The sequence below is a fragment of the Arvicanthis niloticus genome, chromosome X, assembly GCF_011762505.2.
Source record: "Arvicanthis niloticus isolate mArvNil1 chromosome X, mArvNil1.pat.X, whole genome shotgun sequence".
Taxonomy (NCBI): domain Eukaryota; kingdom Metazoa; phylum Chordata; class Mammalia; order Rodentia; family Muridae; genus Arvicanthis; species Arvicanthis niloticus.
Window position 1 is genome coordinate 74,199,792 of NC_047679.1, and position 15,909 is coordinate 74,215,700.

Below are 15,909 nucleotides of genomic sequence, written 5' to 3' on the forward strand. Positions count from 1 at the left end.
ATAGAATTCAATGCTCTTGACTTTAAGTTACTCTAACATTGGCAGACCTTGGGTGCTGGCTTCGCACCCAGTCCCACAACACCCAGAGGTTGCTCAGCTCCCAAGTGCTCTAACAGGCCCAAAATCACAGGATCACAGGATCACAGGATCACAGGATCACAGGATCACAGAGGAAGCTTGACACCCAGAAGATTGGACAAACCAAGGAACATTGGAGCTCTGACACACTCGAGATTACAGCTGCCACCACAACATGTTTTCCAAAACCCAGTGTAACTGGGACCTCCACAGAAACAAGGGAAACACAAATCCCCCACATATCCAGAGGTACCAGTTCCTTCCAGCTTGTACCCGTGACTGGAGCAAACTCGGGGCTCTGGCTCACCACCAAGAGAAAGCTTGACTCCTATGAGATCTTACAGAAGAGTATCTCAGGAGCTTGCTCATGTGAGGATTTGAAGATCCCAAAGGCATCTTGACTCCCAAGAGCTCTGACACAAAGATCTCTGTATCATAGGATCACAAAATCACAGGATCAAAGAGACAGCTGGACTCTGAGGAATTCTGACACAACCAGGATGAGAGAAAGAACAGGCTTCAATCAGAAATAGTAAGGACTGGTACCACTAGAGACAACCAGATGGTAAATTGCAAGTGCAAGAACAAAATTAACAGAGACAAAGTATACTTGGCATCATCAGTAACCAGTACTCACACAATAACAAGGATTGGATAATCCATCACTTCTAAAATACAAGATTCAGATTTAAAATCACTTCTCATTATGACAATAGAGGACATTAGGAACACAAGTAACACCCTAAAAGAATTACAGGAGATCATAGGTGAACAGGTAGAAGCCCTTAAAGAGGAAACACAGAAATCCTTTAAAGAATGACACAGAAACACAAACAAACAGGTGAAGTAATTGAACAAAACCATACAGGATATAAAAATTAACATAGAAAAAGCAAAGAAATCACAAAGAGAGACAACCCTGGAGATAGAAAATTTAGGAAAGCGATCAGGAGTCATAGATGCAAGCATTAACAACAGAATACAAGAGACAGAAGAGAAAATTACAAGTGCAGAAGATACTATAGAAAACAATAAAACAGTCAAAAAAGGCAAAATGCAAAAAGTATCTAACCAAAACCATCCTGGAAATCCAGGACACAATGAGAAGACCAAAACTAAGGAAGATAGGTATAGAAAAGAGCAAAGAGTCCCAACTTAAAAAGCTAGTACCTATCTTGAACACAATTATAGATGAAAACTTTCCTAACCTAAAAAAAAAGTGATGCCTATGAACACACAAGAAGCCTACAGAACTCCAAATAGACTAGATCAGAAAAAGAATGTCTTTCATCCAATAATAGTCAAAAATCAAATGCAAAAAACAAAGAAATAATATTAAAAGCAGTAAGGGAAAATGTCAAGTAACATATAAAGGTAGACTTATCAGAATTACATGAGACTTATCATCAGAGACTATAAAAGCCAGAATGTCCTGCAAAGATGTCACATAGACCCTAAAAGAACACAAATGCCAGTCCAGGCTACTATATCCAGAAAAACTTTTTCTTGGCACCTCATGGTACCTTCTCCAAAACTGACAATTTAATCGGTCACAAAACATGCCTCAACAGGTAAAAGATGATTGAAATAATTCCATGCATTCTAACAGATCATCATGGACTATAAGGCTGGCCTTAAACAACAGCAAAAACAATGGGAAGTCTATATACACATGGAAGCTGAACAATGCTCTACTCAATGGTAAGTTGGGTCAAGGAAGAAATAAAGAAGAAATTAAAGATGATTTAGAATTCAGTGAAAATGAAGGTGCACTATACCAAAACTTATGAAACTCAATGAAAGAAGTGATAAGAGGAAAACTCATAAATATAAGTGCCTCAAAAAACAAAACAAAACAATTAAAAAAAACTGTAGAGAGCATATACTAAGCAGCATAACAGCACAACTGAAGCATGTAGAACAAAAACAAGCAAATGAATTCAGAAGGAGTAGATAGTAGTAAACAAACTCAGGGCTGAAATCAACCAAGTAGAAACCAAAAGAATTATACAAAGAATCAACAATACCAGGAGCTGATTCTTTGAAAAAACCAACAAGATTGATAAACCATTAGCCAGACTAACCAGAGGGCACAAAGACAGTATTCAAATTATTAAAGTCAGAACTGAAAAGGGAAGCATAACAACAGAAACTTAGGTAATTCAAAAAAAATAATCAGATCCTACTGCAAAAGCATATATTCAACAATACTGGAAAATCTGGATGAAATGGACAATTTCCTAGACATTTACCAAATACCAAAGTTATATTAAGATCAGATAAAACATCTAAATATTCCTATAACCCCTAAACAAATAGCAGGAAAAATTAAAAGTCACCCTACAAAAAAAAAAAAACAAAACAAAACAAAACAAAAAAAAAAAAAAAAAAACAAAAAAAAAAACCAAACAGGACCAGACTGTTTTAGTGCAGAATTCTGTCAGACCTTCCAAGAAGACCTAACACCAGTTCTCTATAAACTAGTCCGCAAAATACAAATAGAAGAAACACTACTCAATTTGTTCTATGAAACCACAATTATGCTCATACCTAAAACAAAGACCCAAAAATGAAAGAGAACTTCAGACCAATCTCCCTTATGAATATGGATGCAAATATTCAATAGAAATTTTGAAAACCGAATCCAAGAACACATCAAAACAATCATCCATCATTATCAAGTAGGCTGTATCCCAGGAATGCAGGGAAGGTTCAGTATTTGGAAATCAATCAACATAATCCATTATATAAAGAAACTAAAAACTAACCTTACATGATAATTTCCCTAGATGTTGAAAACTAATTTGATAAAATTTGATACACCTTCATGGTAAAAGACTTGAAAAGAATAGGAATTCAAGGCCCATACCTAAACATAGTAAAAAAATATGTAGTAAACCAGTAACCAACATCAAACTAAATGGAGAGAAACTTGAAGCAATCCCATGAAAATCAGGAACTAGACAAGGCTGCCAACTCTCTCCCTACCTATTCAATATAGTACCTGAAGTCCTAGCAAGAGCAATTAGACAACAAAAGTAGATGAAAGGGACACAAACAGGAAAGAAAGAAGTCAAAATATCACTATTCACAGATGGTGTGATAGTATACTTTAATGACCCTAAAACTTCCACTACAGAAATCCTAAACCAGATAAACAATTTCAGCAAAATGACTAGATATAAAATTAACTCAAATAAATCAGTAGCCCTCCTCTCCTTTATAGGATAAGCAGGCTGAAAATGATATTATGGAAATGACTCCCTTCACAGTATTCACAAGTACTATAAAATATCTCAGTGTGAATTTAACCAAGCTAATGACAGATGTGTGTGACAGAAACATCCAGGTCCTGAAGAATGAAATTGAAGAAGATCTCAGAAGATGGAAAGAAGTCCCATGCTCATGGATTGGCAGGGTTAATATAGTAAAAATGCCCATCTTGCTGAAAGCAATCTATGGTTTTAATGCAATCCCCATAAGAATTCCAACTTAATTCTTCCCAGAGATAGAAAGAGCAATTCTCAAATTTATTTAGAATAACAAAAAACGTAGGATAATGGAAAAGTATAATCAATAATAAAAGAACTTCTGGGGGAGTCACCATCCCAGACCTCAGCTATACTACAGATCAGTAGTGATAAAAACTGCATAGTATTCATACACTGGTAGGCAAGAAGATCATTAGCACAGCAGTAAAGTTCCTGAACAGGACACCAATGGCTTATGCTCTAAGATCAAGTATTGACAAATAGGACTTCATAAAATCACAAAGATTCTGAAAGGCAAATGGCTGTCAATAGGACAAAATGAGAACCAGCAGATTAGGAAAAGATCTTTAACAATCCTACATCTTATAGAGGACTAATATCCAAAATATACAAATAACTCAAGAAATAAGACTCCTGACAATCAAATAACACTATTAAAAATAGGGTACAGTGCTCAACAAATAATTTCAACTGAGGAATATCAAAAGGTTGAGAAGCACCTAAAGAAATGTTCAGTATCTTTAATCATCAGGGAAATGTTTAGGAAAGCAACCCTGAGATTCCACCTCACACCAGTCAGAATGGCTAAGATAAAAAACTCAGGTGATAGTAGATGCTGTCGAGGATGTGGAGAAAGAGGAACACTCCTCTACTGTTGGTGGGATTTTAAGTTGGTACAACCACTCTGGAAATCAGTGTGGCTATTCTTCAGAAAATTGGACATAGTATTACCTATAGATCCAGATATACCACTCCTGGGCATATACCAAAAAAATGGTCCAACATACCTCAAGGTCATATGCTCCACTATATTCATAGAAGCCTTATTTATAATAACCAGAGGCTGGAAAGAACCCAGATGTCCTTCAACAGAGGAATTGGATACAGAAAATGTAGTACATTTACACAATGGATTACTACTCAGATATTAAAAACAATGAATTCATGAAATTCTTAGGCAAATGTAACCAGAAAATATCATCCTGAGTGAGGTAAGCCAATAATGAAAGAAGGCAAATGGTATACACTCATTGATAAGTGGATAGTAGCCCCAAATCTCACAAGACATAACTCACAGACTACATGAATTCCAAGAAAAAGAAAGAACAAAGTGTGGGTCCTTTGGTCCTTCTTAGAAGGTGTAACAAAATACAGGGGCACATAGGAAAAAATGTGTGTGACAGAAACTGGAGCAGCTACTCTCCAGAGACTGAGCCATCTGGGGATCCATCCCAGGTATAATCACCATATTCAAACACTGTTGTAGATGTCCAGAAGTGCTTGATGACTGGAGCCTGAGATACCTGCCTCCTGAGATGCACTGTTAGAGCCTGACATATAGAGGCAGATGCTTGCAGCTAACCATCAAACTGATAATATGGACCCCAGTGGAGGGGTTAAAGAGAAGACTGAAGGAGTTGAAGGGGCTTTTGGGCTCATGGAAAGAGCAATAATACCAACAAACCAGCTGTCCCAGGGTCTAAACAATGAACCTGGGAATACACATGGAAGAACCCCTGTCTCCAGCTGTATATGTAGAGAAGGATGGACTTATCTGGCATCATTGGAAGAGGAGGCTTTGGTCTCTTGAACACTGAATGTCAGAGGGGGGGGGATTCAAGGACCAGGAGGTAGGAGTGGGTTGATTGTTGGGGGCAAACCCTCATAGAAATAGGAGGGAGGATGTGGTATAGCATTTCTGGGGGTGGGGTGGGGAAAGGAGATGAGATCTGAAATATAGATAAATAAAGTATCAAATAACGAAAAATATAAAAAAGAAAAATAAACTAACAAAAAACCCCAGATAATGGAACTGGCTATTACAGTCAAATAGTTGAGATGTTTTGTCAACAATTTTGCAGCGTAATGTCAGCAACATTACGAATCTTACTGAAATTCCTTAGAAATGTCAAGGACAAGAGACTGTGCAAGGGGCACATGGGACTTTAAAACAATAACTTCATAAAGTATAAAAGTTGTGGATATATACCTGTAAACCAGAAGTTAATTTAAATCATGTTTATTTTATTTTGCTTTTTAAATTTGGATGCCAGAGAACTTTCTGCAGAGTGTCTCTGACACCATACAACTAGGCATACTTATGCATAGGTGAAAGGGAAGGATCCACTTACTGGCATATGGCATGATCTCAATCAGGTATTAAATATGAAGAAGAGGGCATACTTCATACTTGTGGTTTTTCTGCAGGATGCTGAAGGTGCATGGTTGCTGCCAGAGTGATGGGTGAGATATGCTGATGCCAGGACAAAGAATGATGCAGACCTGTGAGCTTGCTGAGTGCCCTGACAATGGAGATTGGGCAGCTGTATTTGACATATGTTTCTGAACCACTGTTGCTTACCTATACACCTGATGAAACAAACTGCCTTGCCTCTAGTTTTAAGATTTTGTAGAATGGAGAATCAAATTATAATAACACTTGTAATTTTCTTAAATTTGACCAGTTATTTGAACTCAATTATGTACTGGTCTAGAAATCAATCCAATATTGGAAATAACAGTTTTCATTTGGATGTGTGATTCTGGATATTTTCAGAGTCATATTTGGAAGTTAGCTGCAGTTCTTTGTGTTATGTTAGCAAGAAATAGAGTTGGTGCAGGATCTGGATTTCAAACAAGTGTTAGCACATGTGTTAAGGCTCTTTTAATTGTCAAGTTCAAACGACTTTTTTTTTTTTTTTTTACCGTATTTAATGTAAGTTGCATTGATTATAAACCTTCTAAGTGTGCTAGTGTTATGAAATCCAGCATGTCAGTAAGGGAGGTCTATCAACCAGATTTTGTTTCCTTGCATGAGTATCACAGAACCTTGGTATTCTAAAAATATCTCGCAAGTACTGGAAAAAATCAGTCAGGCTTTAAGCAGAAGCAAGAGGGTAGTGGGCTTGATTATTGCTGATATAACACCTTTATTTACATTAATTGCTATTCCTACTCCTGCAATTGCGTTGACACATAAAGTAGAGACATTAATTTAAGACTCGGAGATATATAAATATGTGAAAAATGTTATAACCTGACATACTTTGATTTCTGCATTTACTAACATAATCTTTTCTATCATCTGACTAACAGAGCCTTAATCTTCATGTACTTAAATGGATTTTAGACAGACCTGAATCTGACTTTAAGTAATCCTGATCTGACTTTAAGATAAACTCTTCTTTTCCTAAGATTATTAACTTAAAAATTTATTTCTACAATTTCCTTCTCTGTACATTTTAGCTGCAGTTTTAAAAATCTCTGGCAAATCTTAAGTCTTTAGACTCTTTTTGAAGCATTTTGAGATATCTCTCTCAGTTGTGACCATCAATTTGCCTGTCTCCAATTTCTGTGAGAACCTGGGATGAACAGTGGTAGATATTCTATAGCAATTCAGAAACTTCCTCTGTCAGAAAGACAGAAGTATCTTTTTTTTCTCTGTGTATCTCTAACACACCCCCTGGGAGAATATTCAAATCCTTCTAGTGCTTTATTTTATTGATATTAAAATTCTACTATTTATATTAAAGGGTCTTTGTCCTACTGCAAATTCCTTCAATGAGACAATTGTCATTTGTGTAATTTTCATGGCAACATTGTTGCTCTGACATAATATGAGTAAGTTGATATACCTAAAAAGCAATATGATCCACCCAAATTTCTTTCAACCAGCAAAAGCTCAAAGCAAAATGGTTTTAGTGTAGAATCTTACAAGACATTCTTTTCTTTTTTTTCTTTTTTATTGTTTATCTTGTTTAGTTACATTTCAAATGTTATCCCCTTCCAGATTTCCCATCCAAAAACCTACCATCCCAAACCTTCCTCCCCTGCCTCTATGAAGGTATACAGAAACTTTGCAATTATATGAGGTCCCATTAGAGCATAAACAATTGGTGTTCTCTTCAAATGTGCCTTCGTGTTTGAGGTTCTTCCCCCACTTTCTAATCTGTTAAATTCAGTGTATCTGGTTTTATGTGGAGGTCCTTGATCCAGTTGGACTTGACCTTTGTAAAAGGAGATAAGAATGGGTCAATTTGCATTCTTCTACATGCTGACCTCCAGTTGAACCAGCACCATTTGTTGAAAATGTTCTCGTTTTTCCCCATTGGATTGTTTTATCTTCTTTGTCAAAATCAAGTGACAGTAGGTTTGTCGGTTTATTTGTGAGTCTTCAATTCTATTCCATTGCTCTACAAGCCTGTGTTTGTACCGATATCATGTGGTTTTTATCAGTATGGCTCTGTAGTAGAGCTTGAGTTCAGGGACAGTGATTCTTTCAGAAGTCCTCTAAATGTTGAGACTAGTTTTTTCTATCTTGGGTTTCTTGTTTTTCCAAATGAATTTAAGAATTACACTTTCTATCTCTGTGAAGAATTGTGTTGGAATTTTGATGAGGATTGCATTGAATCTGTAGATTGCCTTTGGTAAGATGGCCATCTTTATTGCTAATTCTCTACCAGACTTTCAAAGAAGATTTAATGCTAATATCCCTCAAATAGTTCCACAAGTAGAATCAGAATCTAACACCACATCAAAGATAACATCCATTATTATCAATAGAGGAGCAGGGATGGTTCATCACACAATCAAGTACAGCTGCATTAATCGTTCAACATACAAAAAAAAAAAACAGTAAATGCAATCCATCAAATAAATAAACTTAATTTAAAACAGCAAAATGAACAACAACATAACAATAATCATTTCATTAGATGCTGTAAAACCTCTTTTTGACAAAATTCAACATACCTACATGAAAAAAATTCTGGGGAGATCAGCGATACAAGGGATATATCGCAACAGAATACATGCAATTTATAGTACTTTATAGCCACTATCAAATTAAATGGAAAGATACATAAACTAATTCCACTAAAATCAGGAAAAGGACAAGACTAGCAACTCTCTCCATATCTATTTAATATAGAACATAAAATTTTAACTAGAGCAATAATACAACTGAAGAAGATCAAAGGGATCAAAGAAAGGACTTAAAGTGTCATTACTTAGATATGAAGTAACATCGATATGTGAACAACAATATTTAACCAGGGAACACCTACAACTGGTAAACACATTCAGAGAAATGGTTAGATACAAGAGTAACTCAAAAATAAATCAGTCCCCCTCTTATAAACAAATGGCTTGAGAAAGAAATCTAAAACAACACCCTTTATGATAGCCAAAAATAATATAACGTATCTTGGTGTAACTGTAACCAAGCAAGTGAATGGCCTATATAACACGATATTCATGTCTTTGAAGAAATAAACTGAAGGAAGTTTCAGACAATAGAAAGATTTCACATGATCATGGATTGGTAGGATTAAATAGTAAAAATAAGTGTCCTAACAAAACATTCTATAGATTCAATGCAATTCTTTTCAAAATTACAACATAATTCTTCACAGACTTTGAAGGAACATTATTCAACTTTATATGAACAAAAAGAAACAACAAAAAAACAGGATACCTAAAACAATATTATACAATAAATGAATTTCTGCAGGTATTACTATCCCTGATTTCAAGCTATATTGCAGAGCTATAGCAATAAATACCACATGGTATTGGCATGAAACAGACATATTGAACAATGGAATCACATTTAAACTTAGATATCAATTCACAAGCCTATGGACATGTCAGTTTTGATAAAGAAGCAGAAAAGATACATTAAAAATGTATAGTATCTTTAACAAATGGTGCTAAACAATCTAGATTTATTTATTTATTTATTATGTTATTTATTTACATCCCAAATATTGCCCCCCTACTGGTTTCCTACTTGGAGAGTTCACCTCTGAGAGAGTGCCTATTCACCCCTGTATCCCCCTACCCTGAAGCATGAAGTCACTAAAGGATTAGGAACATCCTTTCCCACTGAGGCCAAACATGGCTGCCCTCTGTTATATTTGTACCAGATGCCTCAGACCAGCATTTGCATGCTCTTTGGTTGGTGCCTCAGTCTCTGGGAACACCCAGGAGAGTCCAGGTTAGTTGTCACTGTTGATCTTCCTATGCAGTTGTCATCCCCTTCAGCTCCTTCAGTCCTTTCCCTAACTCTTCTATAGGGGTCTCTAATCTTTGTCCAATTCTTGGCTGTGAATATCTGCATCTTTCTCATTCAGCTGCTTGTAAAATTTCTCAGAGGACAGCCATGCTATGTTTCTGTCTGAAAGCATAAAATATCATTAATAATAGTATTAGGTATTGATGCCCATGCATCAGATAGATCCCTAGTTTGGCCAGTTACTAGGAGGACATTTCTTCACACTCTGTTCCATTTCTGTCCCTACACTTGTTTTAGACAGGAGTAATTTTGTTGGGCCTTGGAGGTAACTCCATTTAACCTGTTATTTTCAGTCACGTAGGACAGGTAGAGGGCATGATTAACAAGTCTCTACCTCCAGAGATTTAAATATTAATGAATTATCAAAAGGCCAGGGGCGTAGCTAATTAAGTTATTCCCTCCCCTTTCTCTCTTCCCTATAAGACTGGTCTCCCCTGGCCTTTGGGGGGGAAGAAGCGCACAACACCTACATCCATTCACTATGTCATGGACAATAAAAGCTTTGGAAAACCGGACTCCACGTGTCCATGGTCTCTCCGCCTGATTCCCAGCTTTTGGAACCCTGGAACCTTGCCGATGCAGCCGCCGGCCCGCCCACCGACAGCTGCATGAATGTGGGGCTGGCGGCGCGGGAAGCCCTGGTGCCAGACCGCCCTGAGACTCTGTCGCCGGACTCCCTCCTTCCCCACCCACGAGATTCGTCCCCACATAATTTGGGTTAAAAATATTGTAGGTGGGTTGGTGTCCCCATCCCTTCGCTAGCAGTCCCGTCTGACTATTGAAGGTAGTCTCTTCAGGTTCCATACCTCCTTTTTTGGATATTTTAGCTAAAGTCACTCACATTGACTTCCATGATTCTCTTCAAATACCAGGTCCCTGGTACTTTCTAGATGTTCTTTCCATCCCCTACTCCTGGCAGCTGCATATTCCCATTCATTCTTCTGGCCCTGTGTGCATTTCTCCTGTCCCCTACACATTTCTCCTGATCCTGCCCTCTTGATCCATTTGTCCTCTTGTAACTTTCCCAGGTCCATTCCTCTCTCTGCCTCTCTTGATTTATTTGTTCAACCTTCTAAATGGTATTTAAGGATCCTCAATTGGGCCTTTTTGTTCAACTTCTTTGGGTCGGTGGGATATATCATAAGCATCCTGTACATTTTGGCTAATATCTTTTATATGTAAGTATATAGCATGCATGTCCTTTGGGGTCTGAGTGACATCACTTGGAATGATATTTTCTAGTTCCATCCATTTGCCTGCAAAACTCATGAGTTCCTCAGTTTTAATAGGTAGACAACATTCCACTGTATAAACAAAATTCATTTTCTATATCAATTCTTTCATTGAGGGACATCTGGATTGTTTCCAAATTCTGGCTATTACAGATAAAGCTGCAATGAACATAGTGTGTCCTTGTAGTATTTGGGTATTTTCCCTGGAGAGATACAATTTAGATTTCTATATGTCAAAGAATGAAGATAGATCCATATAAACCTAACTCAATATAGACCAAAGACTTCAGCATAAATATGGAAACACTGAACTTGAAAGAATGAAAACTGGGGAAGTGTCTTCAACACATTGGCCCTGAAGTAGTCTTTCTGGAAACAAAACAAAACAAAACAAAACACTAGTAACACAGGCACTAAGTTCAAAGGTTAAAAAAATGGGACCTCATGAAACTGAATAGCTTCTGTAAGACCAAGGACATCATCAATGTGACTTGCAAAAAAATCTATGAAACAGAAAAAGACTTTTTAAACTACTCATTCTATAGAAAATTAATATCCAAAATATATGAAACTCAAGAAACGAGATATTGAAAAAAACAATGCAATTTAAAAAATGGTGTATAGATCTAAGCAGAAAATTCTTAACAGTGGGGTCACAATTAGCTGAGAAACAATTAAAGAAATGTTAAACATCCTTAGTGTTGAGTAAAATGCTAATCAGATATCTGTGATTCTGTCTTATACCTGTCAGATTGACAAAAATCAGTAATACAAGAAATAGTTCATGCTGACAAGGATGTGAGAAAGAAAACACTCCTTTTTTGATGGTGGGTGTGAAAATTTGTACAGCCAGAATGGAAATCAGTAATGTGGTTCCTCATAAAATTGGAACTCTATCTACTTCAACCACTAGAGTAAACTTGACACCCACAAAACTTTGTGACTAGAGTCAGCCCTTTCTGAAAGGTGTCCTGGAGAAATGGTGGTGCAGAACATGTTGGAGTCAACCAATGGTGAGTTTAACTTGAAGCCTACCCAACCCCATTTCCTATATTCCATGGGATGTCAGGCATAACAGGAGGTCTAATCTCCATTCTACATTTACCCTTCAGTCATGTACACAGGTGGACTGATAAAGAGGCCCCAGGCCGTAGAGAGATCTTCCCCTCCCTATTTAACTCAGGTCTGCCCTTGGTTTTAGGGGGTGCACATCCAGATCCATATACCATCTGTCATGCCAATAAACCTGTTTTGGAAACCCAAGGACTTCCTTGTGTGTTGGGGCCTCACCATGAGGAACCATGGAGAGGCCTTTGGTTAATGAGCAGCTGGGCCTAACTTGCAGCTGGAGGAACCCAGGGTGTTCCCAGCCGACTACACACAGCCTGTCCTAGAGGAACTCTCTGTGTTCCCCAGCTGTTTTTTCCCCACAGCTGGAGCACCAACTTGGACCAAGAACACCCAGGAGTCTACAAGAACCGTTCTGGCCGAGTCTGCTAAACAGGTATACTTCCTGTGAGGCTTGACACCAGAGCTCTCCCTTCTCAGTGCATGCACGAATGTTCCCTGCCTTCATCCTACCATATGTCCAAAGACCTCAAGATGGCATGGCGCATGGACCTGTCACCATGTGCCCCCACAATCTTTGTCTTGCTTCGTGCCACCCCCCCCCAGATGGCTGGGGCCCAGAACAGAGATTCTCAAGAGAGCCCTGCGCCTGCCTCTCCTACCCTGAGATATTCACCCCTGACAAAAGATGGCTCACCCAACATGGGACTCAATCCTCAATCACCCATGCAACCAAGCAAGTATAGTAACCTTTCTTCTGTGGTGTGCTGCCAGAGCCTCTTTCTTCTCCTCTCCGCCTTATTACTCTTGGCTGTGGGCTAGCCTGTCATGCTCCCACATGCCCCCTCGTCTTTCTTCCTCTCAGCTAAAAACACCAGGCTAGACCTGGTTGCCACATGTCTCTCCCATAGAGACAGCCTTTCACTCTCTCTGACTCTTGGCTCTCCTATCAAGCCTATATGTCTCTTCCTCTAAGCTTTGTTCAAAGTTAGCCTTTTTCTCCTTCTCTACATTTAAGATTTCTAAGAAAAAAAAGGGGGAATATAGGACTTCTCTGCCAGAACACCCAGACACCACATGGCAGAGCAAGCCCCTCCCCTACTGCTTCCAAACCTGCCATTACTGCTTCTCCACAACAGGAAGACCTACAACACCATTCATGTTTTTCAAGCAAAAATTTTAAACGTTTCCTTTTCTCCCTATCAGGAACACCTAAAGCAACAATGTCCGTGCTTCTCAACCAAAAATTTTCTTGTTTTTTGTTTAAATATCTCCTTTTCTCTCTAACACTCGTGATCTATGTCCAAAATTTGTCCAAAATTTTTTTCAACTTTTAATATTTCTTTAAGGTTCAAAAGTTATCTACTCAACTTCCACAGGTTAAATCAACATGCTGATCAACATTCTTCAGCTTTTAATTAACAACTACTTCCCTTTTACAGACAAATTGTTGCTGACTACCTGGTACATAAATAACATTATGTTTTTCTTCTATAGCTATCCAAAGCAGACTCAAAGGTGCCTTCTAAGACTAAATTTCCTCAAACACCTTTGATTTTCTAGGATCTCAACAACAGACCATGATGTGCTTGCTCCAAAGTAGCCTAATGCTTGCTACATACCCTTTGCAGACATCCCCCTGCTGGGGTGCTGCTTTCCTGTTGTGATTATCCTATAGGTGCTCCCATAAGTCCATCAGAAACAACGCTATCTCCTGGAACCTTCCTGAGATGCTGCCTTCTTTTGGCCACCTCGTCTGACTGAAGACTCCAGAGATGCACGTTGAGACCCAGACATGCACACTGAGATCCAGAGACACTCACTGTAGACTCCAGAGACACATGCCAGACCCAGAGATGCTCCTACAGAAGACAGATACAGACCTTCCAGCTACAAATGAACTCTTTTGCCAGTCACACATCTAAAGTTACATGTTGGTAAGGAAAACATAATGTTTATTTAGATTAATCAGATGTTATTACCCTCAAACTGTACCACCTGTGCTTAATTGTTTCAATGACCCCCTGCCTTCCTAACCCCCACTCCCAACTCCCCTTACCTTTTGGCTTAATTGTGCCACACCCTTTGGCTTAATTGTGCCACACCCTATGGCCTTCATAGTGTCTTCTTTTAACACCCTTAACCAAAATTTTCACTAAAAAAGAATGAGATTTGGGCCATAAAGGGAAGGTTTGGTCTCCCTCGTAGAGCACTGGGTTTGAGATAGCCAGGGACCCAAGAGGACATTGCCTGTCAGCATATATCTCCCGTGCTCCCGGATTCTAGACTACTCCATGTGTTCCACATCTCTCATTAACACAGAGTTGCCCTTCCTTTTATGAAAGAAAAGAGAGTGGGATGTCTGGCCTAACATGAGGTGAGGTCTAATCTCCATTCCACATTCACCCTTCAGTCATGTACACAGGTGGACTGATAAACAGCCCCCAGACCCTAGAGAGATTTACATACTAATGAGGTACCTGAAGGCCAGAGGGTGGAGCCTATTAAGCATTCCTCCCCAGCCCCTCCCCCCTCTTCCCCTCCCTATTTAACTCAGGTTTGCCCTTGGTTTTAGGGGGTGCACATCCAGATCCATATACCATCTGTCATGCCAATAAACCTGTTTTGGAAACCCAAGGATTTCCTCATGTGTTGGGACCTCACCATGAGGAACTGTGAAGAGGCTTTTAGTGAGCATCTGGGCCTAACTTCCAACTGGAGAAATCCAGGGCATTCCCACCGACTACACACAGCCTGTCCTAGAGGAACTCTCTGAGTTCCCCAGCAGCCATTGTTTTACCTACAGTGGGTGGCTACAAACAGGAGACTGTGCAGCCCAGAGACCTACTATAGAACTGTGACTGGCAAATGAAAGAAAGAAAGAAAAAGAAAGAAAGAAAGAAAGAAAGAAAGAAAGAAAGAAAGAAGTGTGCGAGTGGATGAATGAAATAAGTGATTATAGTGATATTCTGCTATACTTATAGATGCCTTGTCCAATGGTCATTGGAGAGACTACCTTTAGCAGCAGATGAGAACAGATGCTGAGACCCATATTAAGGCATTATAATGAGAATCTAAGTGGAGGTCTCTATCAGTACCCTTCCCTTGGAGACCTAGGAATTCTGTGGAAATAGAGGAGAAAAGATAACAGGAGTCAGTATGAATAGGGGATACTAGGAGAATATGGCCTACAGAATCAACTAAATAGGGCTCACATAGACTCACAGAGACTGGTAAGGCAAGTAAGGGGCCTACATTGGTCTGCATCAGGTCTTATGCATATATGTTATGGCTGTAAGATTGGTGTTTTGTTGTACTCCTTACAGTGAGAACAACTGTATCTGTGACTCATTGTTCTGTTCTCCATACGCTTTTACTCCTCTTAAGTTGCTTTGGCCAGCCTCAATAGGAGGACATTGTCTGGTCATACTGCAAATTCTTTTTTTATATCTGGCTATCGTCTCTTGGAGATTTGCTCTTTTCTGAACAGGAAATGGAGACTCAGTAGTAAGTGGATCTGGGAGAGAATAGACAGATGTGGTGGAATGAGGGTGATGGGAGGAATCAATGAAAGAATAACTGTGATAAGGATTTATTTTTATGAGAGAAGAATCTGTTTTAAAAACCTACTTAAAATAGAGGATTAAACTTTTTGAAAAAAATAAAATGAAATAATCTCAGAAAACATAAATCAAACAACTACCTCACCATGGAAACCACAGATTAGGCTGTCTTTTACTTACATGATGACAACTATGGCTTAAGAATTCCAAGAGAGTTTCTTACCATTTGTTGGAAAAGGGGAACAAGATGGTTGACTATTTTCATTCCAATAATAATCTTAAAGTAGACCAGCAAAACCAAAGAAGTTATTGATATATAGTTAAATCTAAAAGTAAACCAAGCAAGAAGAACACATTCATGTAATATTGTGCCACACACATCATAAGTAAAGTAGTTTTAA